We start from the raw sequence: 19,246 nt of genomic DNA on the forward strand, positions 1-19,246 counted from the left end.
AGAGGTGTAGTGATTTGATTCAGGTGAATGCTAGGTTCCCAGCTGATGGATATTTGGGAATTAATGCCTTCTGGATAAAGTGTAATGTTGGGAGTGGGAGTATGGGTATTGTAGCCAGTGTGACCTTGCCAGTTTGGTACACTCTCCTGCTGTTGTCCACCTGATGTTGTCAAGGAGATGATATCCATCCTCTGCTCATACCATCATTTTCCTTTGCCAACATGGAGCTTCCTCCCCTTGACTCTGTAAGCAAAAATAATAAACCCTTTGCCCTCAAGCTGCTCTTGGTTGTGTAACTTCTGCTAGCAATGTGAATGGTAAGGATTTTGGATTCATTATAAAAATATATAGAGTATTTTAAGTAATGTTAGATGGAGAGAAGATACCAAAGAATCAACATGATATCTAGCTGGGGTTTAAAATAAACTCAGCATATTTGAATGAATTTCATGCTTAATAAAGTGTAATTACTTTTCTTGTCACGCTTTTTATTTCAGAACAGTATATGCTTTTCTGAGGATTTTACCTTTATACATTGATCATTATATTTATGATTCAAGCTATGGGAGTAAAGAGAAAAAACAATGTGAAAATAAAATATAAGAAATGAAGGAAAGAATGATTAAGAAGGGGAAGGAGAAAAGGATGAGAAAAAGAAGATAACTAGATCCAACAATATACTTATAGAAAAGTAAAGCCTACCAGTTGAAATCAAATGTAAACAGTTTGGTTTATAAATAAAAATATAAATAAATGAGAAACAGATTGATAAGTTACAACATTTTCTTACTGGTGTTTTGGCCCTACCATATTTTATTTTTACTATTTAAATGAAGCTTTGTTGGAAATTTTTATGTAGAATTCTGACGTAGATTTTTTCTTTAATTTGGAAAAGTCTCTCTAAAGTAAAGTCCATTATAGTACAATTACTTCTAGGATGTTTTGCAAGATGATATATAATCCAAAATAAAACTTATAGACAAGTAGCCTAAATTGTGAATTCTACATAATTTTACATAACTATATAACAGTGTATATTCTAGTCTGTAGAGATAGCCAAGCAGAAGCTAAATTTTCTTTTTTTCCTTTTTAAAAAAACTTTATTAGCATATTCCATGATTATAAAAAATATCCCATAGTAATTCCCTCCCTCCCCCCACTCTCCCCTTTGAAATTCCATTCTCCATCATATTACCTCCCCATCTCAATCATTCTACTTACAAATATACAATATCAACCTATTAAGTACCCTCCTCCCTTCCTTTCTCTTCCCTTTATGTCTCCTTGTTAACTTACTGGCCTCTGCTACTAAGTATTTTCATTCTCACACAGAAGCCCAATCATCTGTAGCTAGGATCCACATATGAGGGAGAACATGTGGCACTTGGCTTTCTGGGCCTTGGTTACCTCACTTAGTATAATCCTTTCCAGGTCCATCCATTTTTCTACAAATTTCATAACTTCATTTTTCTTTACCCCTGAGTAGAACTCCATTGTATAAATGTGCCACATCTTCATTATCCACTCATCAGTTGAGGGACATCTAGGCTGGTTCCATTTCCTAGCTATTATAAGTTGAGCAGGAATAAACATGGTTGAGCACATACTTCTAAGGAAATGAGATGAGCCCTTCGGATATATGCCTAGAAGTGCTATAGCTGGGTCATATGGTAGATCAATCTTTAGCTGTTTTAGGAACCTCCACACTGATTTCCACAATGGCTGGACCAGATTGCATTCCCACCAGCAGTGCAGAAGGGTTCCTCTTTTTCCACATCCCCACCAACATTTATGATCATTTGTTTTCATGATGGTGGCAAATCTGACAGGAGTGAGATGGAATCTCAGTGTAGTTTTAATCTGCATTTCCCTGATGACTAGTGACGTAGAACATTTTTTTAGATGCTTATATGCCATTCGTATTTCTTCCCTTGAGAATGTTCTATTTAGCTCCATAGCCCATTTTTTGATTGGCTTGTTTGATTCCTTATTATTTAACTTTTTGAGTTCTTTGTATATCCTAGATATTAATCCTCTATCAGATATATAGCTGGCAAAGATTTTTTCCCATTCTGTAGGTTGCCTTTTTACTTTATTCACTGTGTCCTTTGCAGTGCAAAATCTTTGTAATACCATGAGGTCCCAGTGATTAATCTGTGGTTTTATTGCCTGAGCAATTGGGGTTGTATTCAGAAAGTCTTTGCCAAGACCAATATGTTGAAGGATTTCCCCTACTTTTTCCTCTAGCAGTTTCAGAGTTTCAGGTCTGATGTTAAGGTCTTTAATCCATTTGGACTTAATTCTTGTGCATGGCGAGAGAGAAGAATCTATTTTCATCCTTCTGCAGATATATATCCAGTTTTCCCACACCATTTGCTGAAAAGGCTGTCTTTTCTCCAATGAGTATTTTTGGCATTTTTATCAAATATTAGGTTGGCTATAGCTACTTGGGCTTACATCTGTGTCCTCTATTCTGTTCCACAGAAGCTAAATTTTCATCTGAAAATTTAAAATAAATTTTAAGTCAAGATATTAATATTGTAGCAGACTTTTGTAATGGATAGTTGTAATCTTTTCCCTTAGGCAGCTGAGTGGAATAGATGAAAGTGTTTGAAGCAAAACATTAACAACAACAAAAAAGAGTCTGTTATCTTTCCAAAGCAAAAGTCCATGTATGTTGCCACTCATTCCAAAGTAAACCGATTTTCCTGTTATTATGTCCTAGATGTAGGTCCTCTGAGATCTAGGAAATTCTTATGTGGCATCCTTTATAACTATGTCTATAATTGTCCCATGGTTAAGTGCCTCGTCCATTTTTCCTTTTGGAAGAGTTATAGTGACTTGCTGCAAATGTCAAATATAAGAAAGTGTAGTATGATAGTAAACTATGCTACAAATTACAAATAGTTACTTTATCGATAATTCTAGTAAACTTTGAGGGAAATAATAAAAATGAGCATTTTATGCATTGCAACTTATGGAATTTTTTAATATTTCTTCTTTTCCAACTAAATTATTGGCCTACAAATAACCAGAACAAGCTTAGTATTAGAAATTACTCACCATAAATCAGGAATACTGCAATTAACTGAGTAGTAACTAAATTCAACATATATGTAATAAGGCCAAATTGTAGAATCTGAACTGTAAGTTTATAGCAGTTTTTTTTTTTCTCTTTTATTTTAAACTGGTTCCTTTTATGTTGTTCAGACTGATCTTGAAGGCTTGGACTTATAGAAATTCTCTAGTCTCATCTCACTTCCCTATTTCTGTGATTATAGCATTCCATCATCATACCTGGCTCAAAATCTACTTCTTGACATGGTCTATGGTGAGTGTAGTAACTTACAGGAACTTTATCACTCATTGCATTTGAGAAACAAAACAAAACAAAATGAATATCATAATAGCACCTCCATGGGTATTTTTGAAAATTGAATGAGATGATTCATATGTAAGCACAACACTGGTATAAATGGAGGACAATAAAATTCCTATACTGTCATTTTTGAAAATTATTTAGGTACTTAGATTTCAAGAGTGGCTGATATTTTCCTCGCTTTATTTTCCGTGATATTTTAGCAGAATTTACAAAGAGAAAACCATCTGGATGGAAAGGTAATAATTTCCTGGCATTTAAAGAAAGAAAAGGAAAACAGATAGACGGAAATGATACACTCCAACTACGCAGTACGCAACACTAGATAGCCTCAGTCTAAACTAATAAACGAAGTAAAGGCATAATTTTGTGAAAAACCTGTGGGGTTTGAGGACTCCATTAATCTTTACATTTTCCATCAAAAGAATGACAATGGGTACATAGGGATATAATTACTTAATATTTCATGAATTAATAATTTGCCTATTGCAACCATGCAATCATGTCTACAAATTAACACCTATGACAGTGTTATAAAGTGACATGTTGTTCTGCTAGTAACTCCCACCTTTTGCCACTAAACAATACTTAAGATTTTCATCCAGAATCTGTTATGTAAGCCTGTGTATTCTCGTTCTGTCCAAAATTATTATGTCATACTTAGGCTATGAAATGTCTCACCCTGTCTTCATTGTATGGGGACCTGCTTGGTTGCATCACTCTGTGTCTCAGGGCTAACATATCTTTCAATATATTATCAATTGAATAACTAAAATTCCAAGAAATTTTCTTATAGTAATCTAGCTAAGGTATTTTGTTTTCATTGCCAAAGTAATTGAGATTTAGATAGTTTAAATTATCTCAGGCTGACAGAATAGTAAGTTTCAAATGTGTTTTAAATTCAGTTACTGTGTCAATGTTCCCTCTATCTGAATTATTTAAAGATAACATCCTCCCAAATAATTGATTGAGATCCACTTCCCCATTATTTCTATCCAGATTCATTCACTCATCTAGACACGTTTAACATATATCAGTTTTTCTGGGCTGTAGATACTGGGGTGCGGAGGAGGGGAAAATCATACTTATCTAAGTTACAGAAACTTATAAGGTAAAGAAAAAATAAATTTCAGAGTAAAAAATATAAATTTATATATTTATGAGCTTTCTATTTGAAGAAAATAAAAATTAAAACAGTAGGATAACATTTTATATACTATGTTAATATCTACCTACAAGTTAATGTCTTTCTGAGGGGAAAATATATATATCTCCCGTCAGTCAATTATTTAGAAGAAAGTGGAATTGCTGAAGACTCCACATACTTGGGCTACAAGGCCACTGAAAAATCCTGCTGTAACTGAACTGATAAACTCCTCTAAGTAGACCAGCTGACAGAAAGCTGGAAAAAGCCACATTGCATGCAGTATAATGGGAGAGGGAGAAATCACCAGTGAAGATACTCAACAGTGGATACTGCAAGCCTTATATTTTGCCAGCCAGGCCAAATGAGCCAATGGGTGTAATAGTGCCACATTTGTCATGGTGGAAACCAACTGCCCGTTAATTTGACTGGAGGCCCGCTCCATGGGAGGGAATAAATACATCCCTGATACTGAAAACCTAAAACAGGGGAAGTCATGAGCCCTCAGGGTGTACCATCTGCTGTTGTCTGACTAAATGAATATACTATGCTCATCAAACTTCCCAGTAAGCACTTCTCTTAATGTTCTTACCTACATATTAATGCTACTCTCACTTTTGGTAGAGAACCTTTTCTTTTCAGATGGCAGTGACCTTAGGATGACTCAGAAGGAATCATGGTGCTGGGAAGAAGTGACAGGATTGCTCAGCACTGCAATATCTCTATCACAACTTCCAAGGCTCAGGGTCCATTGTGGAAGAGGTGGTGGAATGAATGTAAGAGACAAAGAAAGGGTAGGACTTCTTACAACATGCTCCTCCAGACACAAAATGTCCTGGATATCCATATCCTCACAGTGCCTGACACTACCTATACAAGACCATCATAATAGGAGGAAAAGATCATGACATCAAATAAAAGCAACATTGATTGAGAGGAGGATGGGATAGTGTGGAGAATGGAGTTTCAAAGTGGAAAGTGGGGGTGAGGGAGAGCATTACATGGGATATTGTTTATAATTATGGAAGTTGTTAATAAAATAATTTAAAAAAGTAAGTAGGGATTCACGTGAACAATGAAGGAAGAATGATCTACCAGAAGGAAAATTAAGGAAGGGACTCAAGACAGGACAAACCTGTAATAGTCTAGTAAAGACACAAAGTAGTGCAGAGAACAGGGGAGGGCCAAAGTTGGAGGTGAGATTAAAGAGTGTGGGTTTATGTCTAAGAGGGTCTGAATAACAGTGAAGACTATAGATTTTATTGTAAATGGAGTTGAATACAAGGAGTGTTAAACCAAAGCATCCCATGGCTTTGTTTCTCTGTTCTTGCAACTCTGTGGGAACACAGACAGCAGGATTAGCTATGTGGCTTCAGCAAAACTCTAAGATACAGCAGTTGCTTAAGAAGTGTGGGGGGTATACACATTTCTCATTGCTTTCAGAACAGAGTTTTTAGTATTTGCTGAGGAGGTGAATGTGGTAGAAACAGAAAATCTTATTAATAGCTACTTTTGATAGTGAGGTAACACACACACACTACTGAGTCCTTACACATACATGAATGCAACACATACATTTTCTGAGCTGAATAATCCCTTCCAATGTCCTTCCTTAAAATCAAATTTAACATCCAATTATTCTATGAAAATATTTACAAAGGTGCTCCATGGAGGAAGGGGCTTTCAAAGGCAGTCCTCCAAGATTTAAAATATATGTAATAAAATAATCCTTCAGCATTTTCCTACTTTGCCTGAAATAAATGCTCATTATATTTAATATACTTATTTATAATATGAATTTATAAGCAGACTGTCATGATTAATGTTATGTAGGCATAATTAATCATTGATATTGTTAAAATTCGCATGATTACCAATAGTTTGGAACTCTCCTTTTGAGAAAAGCTCCTAAAAATTATAAAGTGTTACAATGTCATGTGTCATAGCTGCACAGAATGAAAATATGGCCTAAGATGTCTTTCAAGTTTTACAGGGTGAAGCCTAACAAACATGAGGATCTGAGATCAGATCCCCAGCACCCAAGATAAATGTCAGATATAGCAATGCATGCCTAAGATCCCAGTGCTGGTAGGGAGACAGCAGGATCCATAGAACATTCTGGCTTGTTCGTCTGGTTGAACTGGTAAGTTCTGGGTTAAAGAGATACCCTGTCTCAAAAAATAAGTACAGTAATTGAAAAAGACATATAATGCTGACCTCTGGCTTCCAGAGAGCCTGTGTATCTTCATATATATGTGTAGGTGCACACACACACACACACACACACACACACATCCACTTGCACAGTATGTTAAAAAAAGCATTTGTGGATGACTGGAAAAATAGAGGGGCAAATAGAAAGAAGTCTGATTATGTATGCAGAAAAAGAATGATGTCAGGAGAAAGATAAAGAACATTCCTCATGCATTTCAGCACAGGACCACATACAAACAGCAACCTTGTAGCCATTCCTTTCATCATTCCTCATGGCAAGTGAAAGTATTTATATGAAGAGTGACCACTGTGGGAAAATGGAGAAGGCTTATAGACAGCAGTGAGCTATGGGCCAACTACTCCAGGGAACGTCTCCTCATAATTACACACAGCTACTCAGTGTCAAAGCACCTTGCTATCTGTTGAATGAGGGAAGAGGCAGTTAGCCCTTGATGAGCCACACTCATTTTGCCATAGGCTGTTTCAAAACGTTGGACTCATGAACACAAATTACATAATTTTGACACAAAGGAGAATGAGATAGATACCGCTTTTTCATTTTTTTTGTTTATTGCTTTTGTCTCAATTTTTATTAAATTTTCCATGATTATAAAAAAATATCCCATGGTAATACACCCCCCCACTTTCCCCTAAGAAATTCCATTCTCCATCATATCCCCTTCCCATGTCAATCATTCTACTTACATATATACAATATCACCCTATTGAGTACCCTCCTCCCTTCCTTTCTCTTCCCTATATATCACATTTTAAAGTACTGTCCTCTGATACTGAGGTTTTCCTTTTCACTCAGAAGCCGAATCATCTGTAGCTAGGATCCACATATGAGGGAGAACATGTGGCACTTGGCTTTATGAGCCTGGGTTACGTCACTTATATTAATCCTTTGCAGGTCCATCCATTTTTCTGCAATTTTCATAACTTCATTTTTCTTTACCACTTAGTAGAACTCCATTGAATAAATGTGCCATATCTTCATTATTCACTCATCAGTTGAGGGACATCTAGGCTGGTTCTATTTCCCACTATTATAAATTGAGCAGCAATAAATATGGTTGAGCACGCACTTCTGAGGAAATGAGATGAGTTCTTCGGATATATGCCTAGAAGTGCTATAGCTGGGTCATATGGAAGATCAATCTTTAGCAGTTTTAGGAATCTCCACACTGATTTCCATAATGGCTGGACCAGATTACATTCCCACCAACAGTGTAGAAGGGTTCCTTTTTTTCCATAACCCTGACAACATTTCTGAGCATTTGTTTTCATGATGGTAGCCAATCTGACAGGAGTGAGATTGAATCTCAATGTATTTTTAATCTGAATTTCCCTGATGACTAGTGACATAGAGAATTTTTTTAGATACTTATATGCCATTCGTATTTCTTCCTTTGAGAACTCTCTATTTATCTCCATAGCCTAGTTTTTGATTGGCTTCTTTGATTTCTTATTATTTAACTTTTTGAGTGTATGTATATCCTAGATATTAATCCTCTATCAGATATATATCTGGCAAAGAATTTTTCCCATTCTGTAGGCTGCCTCTTTGCTTTTTTCACTGTGTCCTTTGCAGTGCAATATCTTTGTAATTTCATGAGGCCCCAATGATTAATCTGTGGTTTTATTGCCTGAGCAATTGGGGTTGTATTCAGAAAGACTTTGCCAAGACCAATATGTTGAAGGGATTCCCCTAATTTTTCCTCTGGCAATTTCAGAGTTTCAGGTCTGATGTTAAGGTCTTTAATCCATTTGGACTTAATTCTTGTGCATGTGGAGAGGGAAGAATCTATTATCATCCTACTACAGGTACATATCCAGTATTACCAACACCAGTTGCTGAAGAGGATGTCCTTTTTCCAATGAGTATTTTTGGCATTTTTATCGAATATCAGGTGGCTATACCTACCTGGACTTACAATGGGGTCCTCTATTCTGTTCCGTTGATCTACATGTCTGTTTTTGTGCCAGTACGAGCTGTTTTTGTTACTATGGCTCTGTAGTATAGGTTAAAATCAGGTATGGTGATACCACCAGCCTTATTTTTTTTCCCCCTTTTTTATTTTTTTTATATTTTATTTTATTTTATTGTTTTTAATTTTTATTAACATTTTCCATGATTATAAAATATATCCCATGGTAATTCCCTCCCTCCCCACCCCCACACTTTCCCGTTTGAAATTCCATTCTCCATCATATTACCTCCCCATTACAATCATTGTACTTACATATATACAATATCAACCTATTAAGTAGCCTCCTCCCTTCCTTTCTCCACCCTTTACGTCTCCTTTTCAACTTACTGGCCTCTGCTACTAAGTATTTTCATTCTCACGCAGAAGCCCAGTCATCTGTAGCTAGGATCCACATATGAGAGAGAACATGTGGCACTTGGCTTTCTACGCCTGGGTTACCAGACTTAGTATAATACTTTCCAGGTCCATCCATTTTTCTGCAAATTTCATAACTTCATTTTTCTTTACCGCTGAGTAGAACTCCATTGTATAAATGTACCACATCTTCATTATCCACTCATCTGTTGAGGGACATCTAGGCTGGTTCCATTTCCCAGCTATTATAAATTGAGCAGCAATAAACATGGTTGAGCATGTACTTCTAAGGAAATGAGATGAGTCCTTTGGATATATGCCTAGGAGCGCTATAGCTGGGTCATATGGTAGATCAATCTCTAGCTGCTTTAGGAACCTCCACACTGTTTTCCACAATGGCTGGACCAGATTGCATTCCCACCAGCAGTGCAGAAGGGTTCCTCTTTTTCCACATCCCCACCAACATTTATGATCATTTGTTTTCATGATGGTGGCCAATCTGACAGGAGTGAGATGGAATCTCAATGTAGTTTTAATCTGCAATTCCCTCATGACTAGTGACATAGAACATTTTTTAAGATGCTTATATGCCATTCGTATTTCTTCCTTTGAGAACTCTCTATTTAGCTCCATAGCCCATTTTTTGATTGGCTTGTTTGATTCCTTATTATTTAACTTTTTGAGTTCTTTGTATATCCTAGATATTAATTCTCTATCAGATATATAGCGGGCGAAGATTTTTCCCATTCTGTAGGTTGCCTCTATGCTTTTTTCACTGTGTCCTTTGTGGTGCAAAATCTTTGTAATTTCATTAGGTCCCAGTGGTTAATCTGTGGTTTTATTGCCTGAGCAATTGGGGTTGTATTCAGAAAGTCTTTGCCAAGACCAATATGTTGAAGGGTTTCCCCTACTTTTTCCTCTAGCAGTTTCAAAGTTTCCGGTCTGATGTTAAGGTCTTTAATCCATTTGGACTTAATTCTTGTGCATGGCGAGAGAGAAGAATCTATTTTCATCCTTCTGCAGATATTTATCCAGTTTTCAAAACACCATTTGCTGAAGAGGCTGTCTCTTCTCCAATGAGTATTTTTGGCATTTTTATCGAATATCAGGTGGCTATAGCTACTTGGGCTTACATCTGGGTCCTCTATTCTGTTCCACTGATCTACATGTCTGTTTTTGTGCCAGTACCATGCTGTTTTTGTTACTATGGCTCTGTAGTATAGGTTAAAATCAGGTATGGTGATACCGCCAGCCTCTTTTTTGTTGCTCAGTATTATTTTAGATATTCGAGGTTTTTTGTGATTCCAAATGAAGTTTTGGATTTTTTTTCTATTTCCATGAAGAAAGCCTTTGGTATTTTGATAGGGATTGCATTAAATGTGTAGATTGCTTTAGGTAAGATTGCCATTTTCACGATATTGATTCTTCCAATCCAGGAACAAGGGATGTTTCTCCACTTTCTAGTGTCTTCTGCAATTTCTCGCTTGAGTGTTTTAAAGTTCTCATTGTATAGATCCTTTACTTCCTTGGTTAGGTTTATTCCAAGGTATTTTATTTTTTTTGATGCAATTGTGAATGGGAGTGATTCTCTGATTTCATCCTCTGTGTGTTTGTTGTTAGCATATATGAAGGCTACTGATTTCTGTGTATTTATTTTGTATCCTGCTACATTGCTGTAGGATTTGATCAGCTCTAACAGCTTGCTAGTAGACTCTTTAGGGTCCTTTATGTATAGAATCATGTCATCTGCAAATAATGATAACTTGATTTCTTCCTTTCCAATTTGTATCCCTTTTATGTGTGTCTTGCCTTATTGCTATGGCTAAGACTTCCAAAACTATATTAAATAGAAGTGGGGACAGTGGACACCCTTGTCTTGTTCCTGATTTTAGTGGAAAAGCTTCCAGTTTTTCCCCATTTAGTAGGCGGTAGGCTTGTCATAAATAGCCTTTATTATATTGAGATATGTTCCTTCTATTCCCAGTCTCTGTAGGACTTTTACCATGAAGGGATGTTGGATTTTGTCAAATGCTTTCTCTGCATCTAATGAGATGATCATGTGATTTTTGTCCTTCAACCCGTTTATGTAATGTATTACATTTATAGATATGCGTATGTTGACCCATCCCTGCATCTCTGGGATAAAGCCTACTTGGTCAGGGTGAATGATCTTTTTGATATACTCTTGTATTCTGTTTGCCAATATTTTGTTGAGAATTTTTGCATCTATGTTCATGAGGGAGATTGGTCTGTAATTTTCTTTTTTTGTTCTATCTTTGCCTGGTTTTGGTATCAGGTTGATGCTGGCCTCATAGAAGGAGTTTTGTAGAATTCCTTCTTTTTCTATTTCCTGGAAAAGCTTAAGACGCAATAGTGTTAGCTCTTCCTTAAAAGTCTGGTAAAATTCAGCAGTGAATCCATCCGTGCCTGGGATTTTTTAGTTGGGAGATTATTGATAACTGTTCGGATCTCCATGTTTGTTATAGGTCTATTTAAGTGATTAATCTCATTTTGATTTAATTTAGGTAGGTCATATAGATCAAGGAAATCATCCATTTCTTTCAGATTTTCATACTTTGTGGAATATATGCTTTTATAGTATGTCCCTATGATTTTTTGAATTTCTCTGGAATCTGTTGTGATGTTACCTTGTTCATCTCTGATTTTATTAATTTGTGTCTCTTCACTCTTTCTTTTGGTCAGATTTGCTAAGGGTTTATCAATCTTGTTTATCCTTTCAAAGAACCAACTCTTTGTTTCATTAATTCTTTGGATTGTTCTTTTTGTTTCTATCTCATTAATTTCTGCCCTAATCTTTATTATTTCTTCCCGTCTACTAATTTTTGGTTTGCCTTGTTCTTCTTTTTCCAAGGCTTTAAGGCGAAGCATTAGGTCGTTTACTTGCAACCTTTCTAATTTCTTAATATAGGCACTTAAGGCTATAAATTTACCTCTTAGAACTGCCTTCATTGTGTCCCAGAGATTTTGGTATGTTGTGTTCTCATTATCATTTGACTCTATAAATTTTTTGATTTCCTTTTTGATTTCTTCATTGACCCACTCATCATTTAGTAGTGTATTGTTTAGTTTCCTTGATTTTGTGTATTTCTATAGCCTTTCTTGCTACTGATTTGTAGTTTAATTCCATTGTGGTCAGATAGAATGCAAGGAATTATTTCAATTTTCCTGAATTTGTTAAGATTTGCTTTGTGTCCTAATATATGGTCTATTTTAGAGAATGTTCCATGTGCTGCTGAAAAGAATACATATTCTGCAGCCTTTGGATGAAATGTCCTGTATATATCTGTTAGGTCCATTCCTTCTATGACCTCATTTAGTCCACATGCCTCTCTGTTTATTCTTTCCCTGGATGACCTGTCAATTGATGAGAGTGGGGTGTTAAAGTCACCCACCACCACTGTGTTTGGTGTTATCTGTGACCTTAGTTCTAATAGTGTTTGTTTGACGAATTTGGGAGCCCCCATGTTAGGTGCATATATGTTTAGGATTGTAATGTCCTCCTGTTGGAGTGTGCCCCTAATCAATATAAAGTGACCTTCCTTATCTTTCTTGACTAACGTCGGACTAAAGTCTACCCTGTCTGATTTTAGGGAGCAACCCCTGCTTGTTTTCTAGGCCCATTTGCTTGAAACACGGTCTTCCAACGTTTCACCCTAAGATAATGTCTATCCTTTGTAGAAAGGTGAATTTCTTGGAGACAACAAATTGTAGGATCCTGCTGTTTAACCCAGTCTGCAAATCTATGTCTTTTCATTGGGGCATTGAGACCGTTGATATTAAGAGATATTATTGAAAGGTGTGTACTTATGTTTGCCATTTGTGTGTGTGTGTGTGTGTGTGTGTGTGTGTGTGTGTGTGTGTGTTACTGGTTCTACCTGTGCTCTCTTCTGTTAACTGGTATTTGAGTATAGCTTGTTTTTTCTAGGTTCCTTATATGTGTGCTTTTCCTTTTCTTCAGCATGGAGGATTCTATCAAGTATTTTCTGTAGAGCTGGTTTTGTCTTCAAATACTCCTTTAACCTGCTTTTGTCATGGAATGTCTTTATTTCTCCATCTATTTGAATGGATAACTTTGCAGGATAAAGTAACCTTGGTTGACAGTTGTTATGTTTCAGAACTTGGAATATATCACTCCAAGCCCTTCTGGCTTTAAAAGTTTGTGTTGAATAATCTGCTGTAATCCTGATGGGCTTGCTTTTGTAGGTAACTTGATTTTTCTCTCTAACTGCTTTCAATATTTTTTCTTTGGTGTGTGTGTTTGGAAGTGTGATTATAATATGGCGAGGAGAGTTTCTTTCTGGGTTTTGTCTGGCTGGGGTTCTAAAGGCTTCCTGTATCTGTATTGGCACCTCTTTCCCAATTTGGGGGAAATTTTCCTCTATGATTTTGTTGAAGATGCCTACTATGCCTCTGGAGTGGAGTTCTTCTCCTTCTACTATCCCCTGAATTCTTATATTGGATCTTTTCATAGTGTCCCGAATATCTTGAAATTCCCACTCATACTTTTCTATAAGTTTGTCTTTCTCTTTGTTGGACTGCATTAGGTCTGCCACCTGGTCTTCTAGCTTAGATATTCTGTCCTCTCCCTCATCCATCCTACTGGTGAGATTTTCTACAGAGTTTTTTATTTCATTAACTGTGTTCTTCATTGCTAGTAATTCTGACTGGTTTTTCTTTATTATTTCTATTTCCCTATTTATGTCTTGTATTGCCTTCTTTATTTCATTAAATTGGTGTCCTGCCTCTTCTTTGATTCCTATGATTTCCTCTTTGATCTCCTCTTTGATTTCTTCTTTGATTGTTTTCATGTGTTCTTTGACTTCCTTGAACATATTTATAATTATTCTTTTGAACTCTTTCTCAGGCATTTCCTCTAACTCTTTTTCAATGTAGGACATTTCTGATGCATTTATACTTTTAGGTGGATTTATATCGTCTTGCTTTTTAGTGTTTCTTGTGTTATAATGTATATATTTTTGCATCTTGGATTAAGTTAATGCTTGGATTTTCTAGCTAGCTGTGTATTCTTAGCTGTATCAATTGATTTGATGTAATATATTTTCAGGGTAGGACCTTAAGGTATTAGGTGTGGCTCTTAAGACTCTCAGAGTATCTACAAAGATGTTCTTAGGGGTTGAGTTTCCCTGCTTTAGGAGTATTCAAGCAGGCTAAGTGGAATAAAATACAGGTAGATTCTAAAATTTAACTAAACACTGTACACATTCAATCAAAAACAGCCCCGAGTATGTATGCAAGAGTAGTTATTATAATGACCAGATCCTCTATCAACAAAGAGGTTTAGATTTCTGGTCTGTTGAGGGATCCAAGTCAGCTTGTGACCAAGTGAGACCCTTCCCTGGTGCAATCCCAGTTACCTTGGGTGATTTTGGTCTCAGTCAAGTTGCTGCCTGGGTCGTCGGGCTGCTGTTCTGATTTCTGGAGCTGGGCACTTGCTTTTCCTACGGGGCAAACCGAGTCACTGCTGCTGCCTCTGCTGCTGCTGTAGCTGCCACCACCGGAGCCACCACCGCTGCTGAAGGTGCTGCTGCCGTGTCCACCGCCGCTGCTCCCCCCGAAGTCGCTGCTGTGGGATCTGCCACCGCTGCCGCTCCTGGGTCCGCTGCTGCTGGGGCCGCTGGTACCGGTGCTGGAGCCGCTGAAGTTGCTGCCGAACTCTGCTCCTGCTTGGGTCCTGCTGTCAGCCCAAGTTGGCGTGGCCAGGTCCCGGGCCGCTGCTGTGTTCGCTGGAGCTGGGTTCAGGCGGTGGGGGAGGGGAGGGAGCCGCGGCTGCTCTGGTTGTCTCGCTGCTCCACGTGTTCTTCTACCTTGTGGTCTGCTCCTCCGCTGCTCGCTGCCAACTCCCCTCACGTGTCCCAAGTTGCGGAGAGCGCGGTGTGAGGGGAAAATCCCGCACCTGGCTTTTCCTGTGGCTCGAGCCGAGTCTGGCGCCGCGGCTGCGGGTGTTGGCCAAGCTGCTGGAGCCGCTTTTCGCCTGTGCAGGCTCTGGATGCTCTATAACTCTTCTACTTCTCCGCTGCCGCCTCAATTTCCTATACACCTCACTTTTTAGTAAAAGTGTGTATTTTCCTGAGTTTTTTTGGTCTTTTTCCCCCCTAGGCTGCTTTGGCGTGGTACCTACGCTGCCATGTTAACCGGAAGTTCTCCACCAGCCTTATTTTTGTTGCTCAGTATTATTTTTGATATTCTAGGTTGTTGTGATTCCAAATGAATTTTTGCATTTTTTTTCTATTTCCATGAAGAATGCCTTTAGAATTTTGATGGAGATTGCATAAAATGTGTAGATTGCTTTTGGTAAGATTGCCATTTTCACAATATGGATTCTCCCAATCCCGGAACAGGGATGTTTTTCCACTTCCTAGTGTCTTCTGCAATTTCTCGCTTGAGTGTTTTAAAGTTCTTATTGTAGAGATTCTTTACTTCCTTGGTTAGCTTTATTCCAAGGAATTTTATTTATTTATTTTGATGCAATTGTGAATGGGAGTGATTCTCTGATTTCATCCTCTGTGTGTTTGTTGTTAGCATATATGAAGGCTACTGATTTCTGTGCATTTATTTTGTATCCTGCTACATGGCCATAAGTTTTGATCAGCTCTAACAGTTTGCTAGTAGAGTCTTTAGGGTGCTTTATGGATAGAATCATGGCATCTGCAAATAATGATAACTTGATCTCTTCCTTTCCAATTTGTATCCCTTTTATGTGTGTCTCTTGCCTTATTGCTATGGCTAAGACTTCCAGAACTATATTAAATAAAAGTGGGGACAGTGGACACCCTTGTCTTGTTCCTGATTTTAGTGGAAAAGCTTCCAGGTTTTCCCCATTTAGTAATTTGTTGGCTGTAGGCTTGTCATAAATAGCCTTTATTATATTGAGATATGTTCCTTCTATTCCCAGTCTCTGTAGGACTTTTATCATAAAGTGATGTTGGATTTTGTCAAATGCTTTCTCTGTGTCAAATGACATGATCATGTGATTTTTGTCCTTCAACCCATTTATATAATGTATTATATTTATAGATTTTTGTATATTGAACCATCCCTGCATCTCTGGGATAAAGCCTATTTAGTCAGGGTGAATGATCTTTCTGATATATTATTGTATTCCGTTTGTCAATATTTTGTTGAGAATTTTTGTATCTATGTTCAAGAGGGTGATTGGTCTGTAATTTTCTTTGTTCTATCTTTGTCTGGTTTTGGTATCAGGGTGATGCTGGCTTCATAGAAGGAGTTTGGTAGAATTCCTTCTTTATCCATTTTGTGGAAAAGCTTAAGAAACAAAGGTGTTAGCTCTTCCTTGCAGGTCTGGTAAAATTCAGCATTGAATCCATCTGGGCCTGGACATTTTTAGTTGGGAGACTTTTGATAATAGTTGGATCTCCATGCTTTTTATAGGTCTATTGAAGTGATTAACCTCATCTTGATTTAATTTAGGTAGGTCATATAAATCAAGGAAATAATGCATTTCTTTCAGATTTTCATACTTTATGGAGTATATGCTTTTATAGTAAGTCCCTATGATTTTTTGAATTTCTCTGGCATATGTTGTGATGTTAGCTCTTTCATTTCTAATTTTATTAATTTCTGTCTCTTCTCTCTTTCTTTTGGTCAGATTTGCTGAGGGTTTATCAATCTTATTTATCCTTTCAAAGAACCAACTCTTTGTTTCATTAATTCTTTGGATTGTTCTTTTTGTTTCTATTTCATTAATTTCTGCCCTAATCTTTATTATTTCTTCCCTTCTACTGATTTTTGGTTTGCCTTGTTCTTTTTCCAAGGCTTTAAGGAGAAGCATTAGGTCGTTTACTTGTGACCTTTCTATTTTCTTAATATAGGCACTTAAGGCTATAAATTTACCTCTTAGAACTGCCTTCATTGTGTCCCAGAGATTTTGGTATGTTGTGTTCTCATTATCATTTGACTCTATAAATTTTTTGATTTCCTTTTTGATTTCTTCATTGACCCATTCATCATTTAGTAGTGTATTGTTTAGCTTCCATGATTTTGTGTATGCTCTATAGCCTTTCTTGCTACTGATTTGTAGTTTAATTCCATTGTGGTCAGATAGAATGCAAGGAATTACTTCAATTTTCCTGAATTTGGTAAGATTTGCTTTGTGTCCTAATATATGGTCTATTTTAGAGAATTTTCCATGTGCTGCTGAAAAGAATGTATATTCTGCAGCCTTTGGATGAAATGTCCTGTATATATCTGTTAAGTCCATTCCTTCTATGACCTCATTTAGACCAGATGCCTCTCTGCTTATTTTTTCCCTGGATGACCTGTCAATTGATGAGAGTGGGGTGTTAAAGTCACCCACCACCACTGTGTTTGGTGTTATCTGTGACCTTAGTTCTAATAGTGTTTGTTTGACGAATTTGTGAGCCCCCATGTTAGGTGCATATATGTTTAGGATTGTAATGTCCTCCTGTTGGAGTGTGCCCTTAATCAGTATAAAGTGACCTTCCTTATCTTTCTTGACTAACGTTGGACTGAAAATATTATGATAGCAACCCCTGCTTCTTTTCTAGTCCTATATGCTTGAAACACTGTTTACCATCCTTTGACTGTATGATAATGTCCATCCTTTCTAGAAACGCTAGTTTCTTTGAGATAACAAATTGTAGGACCCCACTTTTTAACCCAGTCTGAAAAACTATGTCTTTTGCTTGGGGCATTGAGGCCATTGATATTAAGAGATATTATTGAAAGGTGTACATTTATGTTTGTCATTTTTTTGTGGTTCCAGTTCTACCTTTGCTCTCTTGTGTTAACCTGTATTTGAGTATTGCTTGATTTTTCCAGTTTCCTTATATGTTTGCTTTTCCTTCTCTTCAGCATGGAGGATTCTTTCAAGTATTTTCTGTAGGGATGGTTTTGTCTTCAAATACTGCTTTAGCCTGCTTTTGTCATGAAGTGTCCTTATTACTCCATCTATTTTAATGGATAGCTTTGCATGATAAAGTAACTTTGGTTGAGAGTTGTTATTTTCAGAACTTGGAATACATCACTCCAAACCCTTCTGGATTTTAAAGTTTGTGTTGAATAATCTGCTATAATCCTGATGGACTTGCCTTTGTGTGTAACTTGATTTTTCTCTCTAACAGCTTTCAATAGTTTTTCTTTGGTTCGTGTGTTTTGTAGTTTGATTATGATATGGCGAGGAGAGGTTCTTTCCAGGTTTTGTCTGGCTTGGGTTCTAAGGCTTCCTGTATCTACATTGGCACCTGTTTCCCAACTTTGGGGAAGTTTTGTTCTCTGATTTTGTTGAGGGTGCCTACTATTCCTTTGTAGTGAAGTTCGTCTCCTTCTACTATGCCCTGAATTCCTACGTTTGATCTTTTCATAATGTCCCAAATATCCTTAAATTCCCATTCATACTTTTATATTAGTTTGTCTTTCTCTTTGTTGGACTCTATTAGATCTGCCACCTGGTCTTCTAGCTTAGATATTCTATCCTCTCATTCATCAATTCTCTTGGTGAGATTTTATAAAGAGTTTTTTTTTTTTTTTTAATTTCATTAACTGTGTTCTTCATTGCTAGTAAATCTGACTGGTTTTTCTTTATTATTTCTGTTTCTTTAATTATATATTGTATTGACTTCTTTATTTCACTAAATTGCTGTCCTGTGTCTTCTTGGATTCCTTTGATTTCCTCTTTGATTCCTTTGATTTCTTCTTTGACTTCTTTGAACAACTTTATAATCATTCTTTTAAAATCTTTCTCAGGCATTTCCTTTAACTTGTTCTCCTTGGCGGTCAGTTCTGATACTTTACTCCTTTTTGGTGGATTTATATTGTCTTGATTTTTGGTGTTTCTTGTGTTATAATGTATATATTTTTGCATCTTGGATTAAGTTAATGCTTGGATTTTCCATTTACCTGGGTCTTCTTAGCTGTATCATTTGATCTGATGTTATATATCTTCAGGAGATTAAGGTGTTAGGTATGGCTCTTAACACTCTCCGAGTATCTAGAAATGTGTTCCTAGGGGTTGTGTTTGCCTGCTATGGGAGTTTTCAAGTAGGCTGGGTGGAACAAAATACAGGTATATTCTAAAATTTAACTAATCCCTCTACACATTCAGTCAAAAACAGTACCAAGTATTTATGCAAGAGTAGGTAT

The sequence above is a fragment of the Jaculus jaculus genome, chromosome 12 (genome assembly GCF_020740685.1).
Source record: "Jaculus jaculus isolate mJacJac1 chromosome 12, mJacJac1.mat.Y.cur, whole genome shotgun sequence".
In the NCBI taxonomy this organism is placed as follows: Eukaryota; Metazoa; Chordata; class Mammalia; order Rodentia; family Dipodidae; genus Jaculus; species Jaculus jaculus.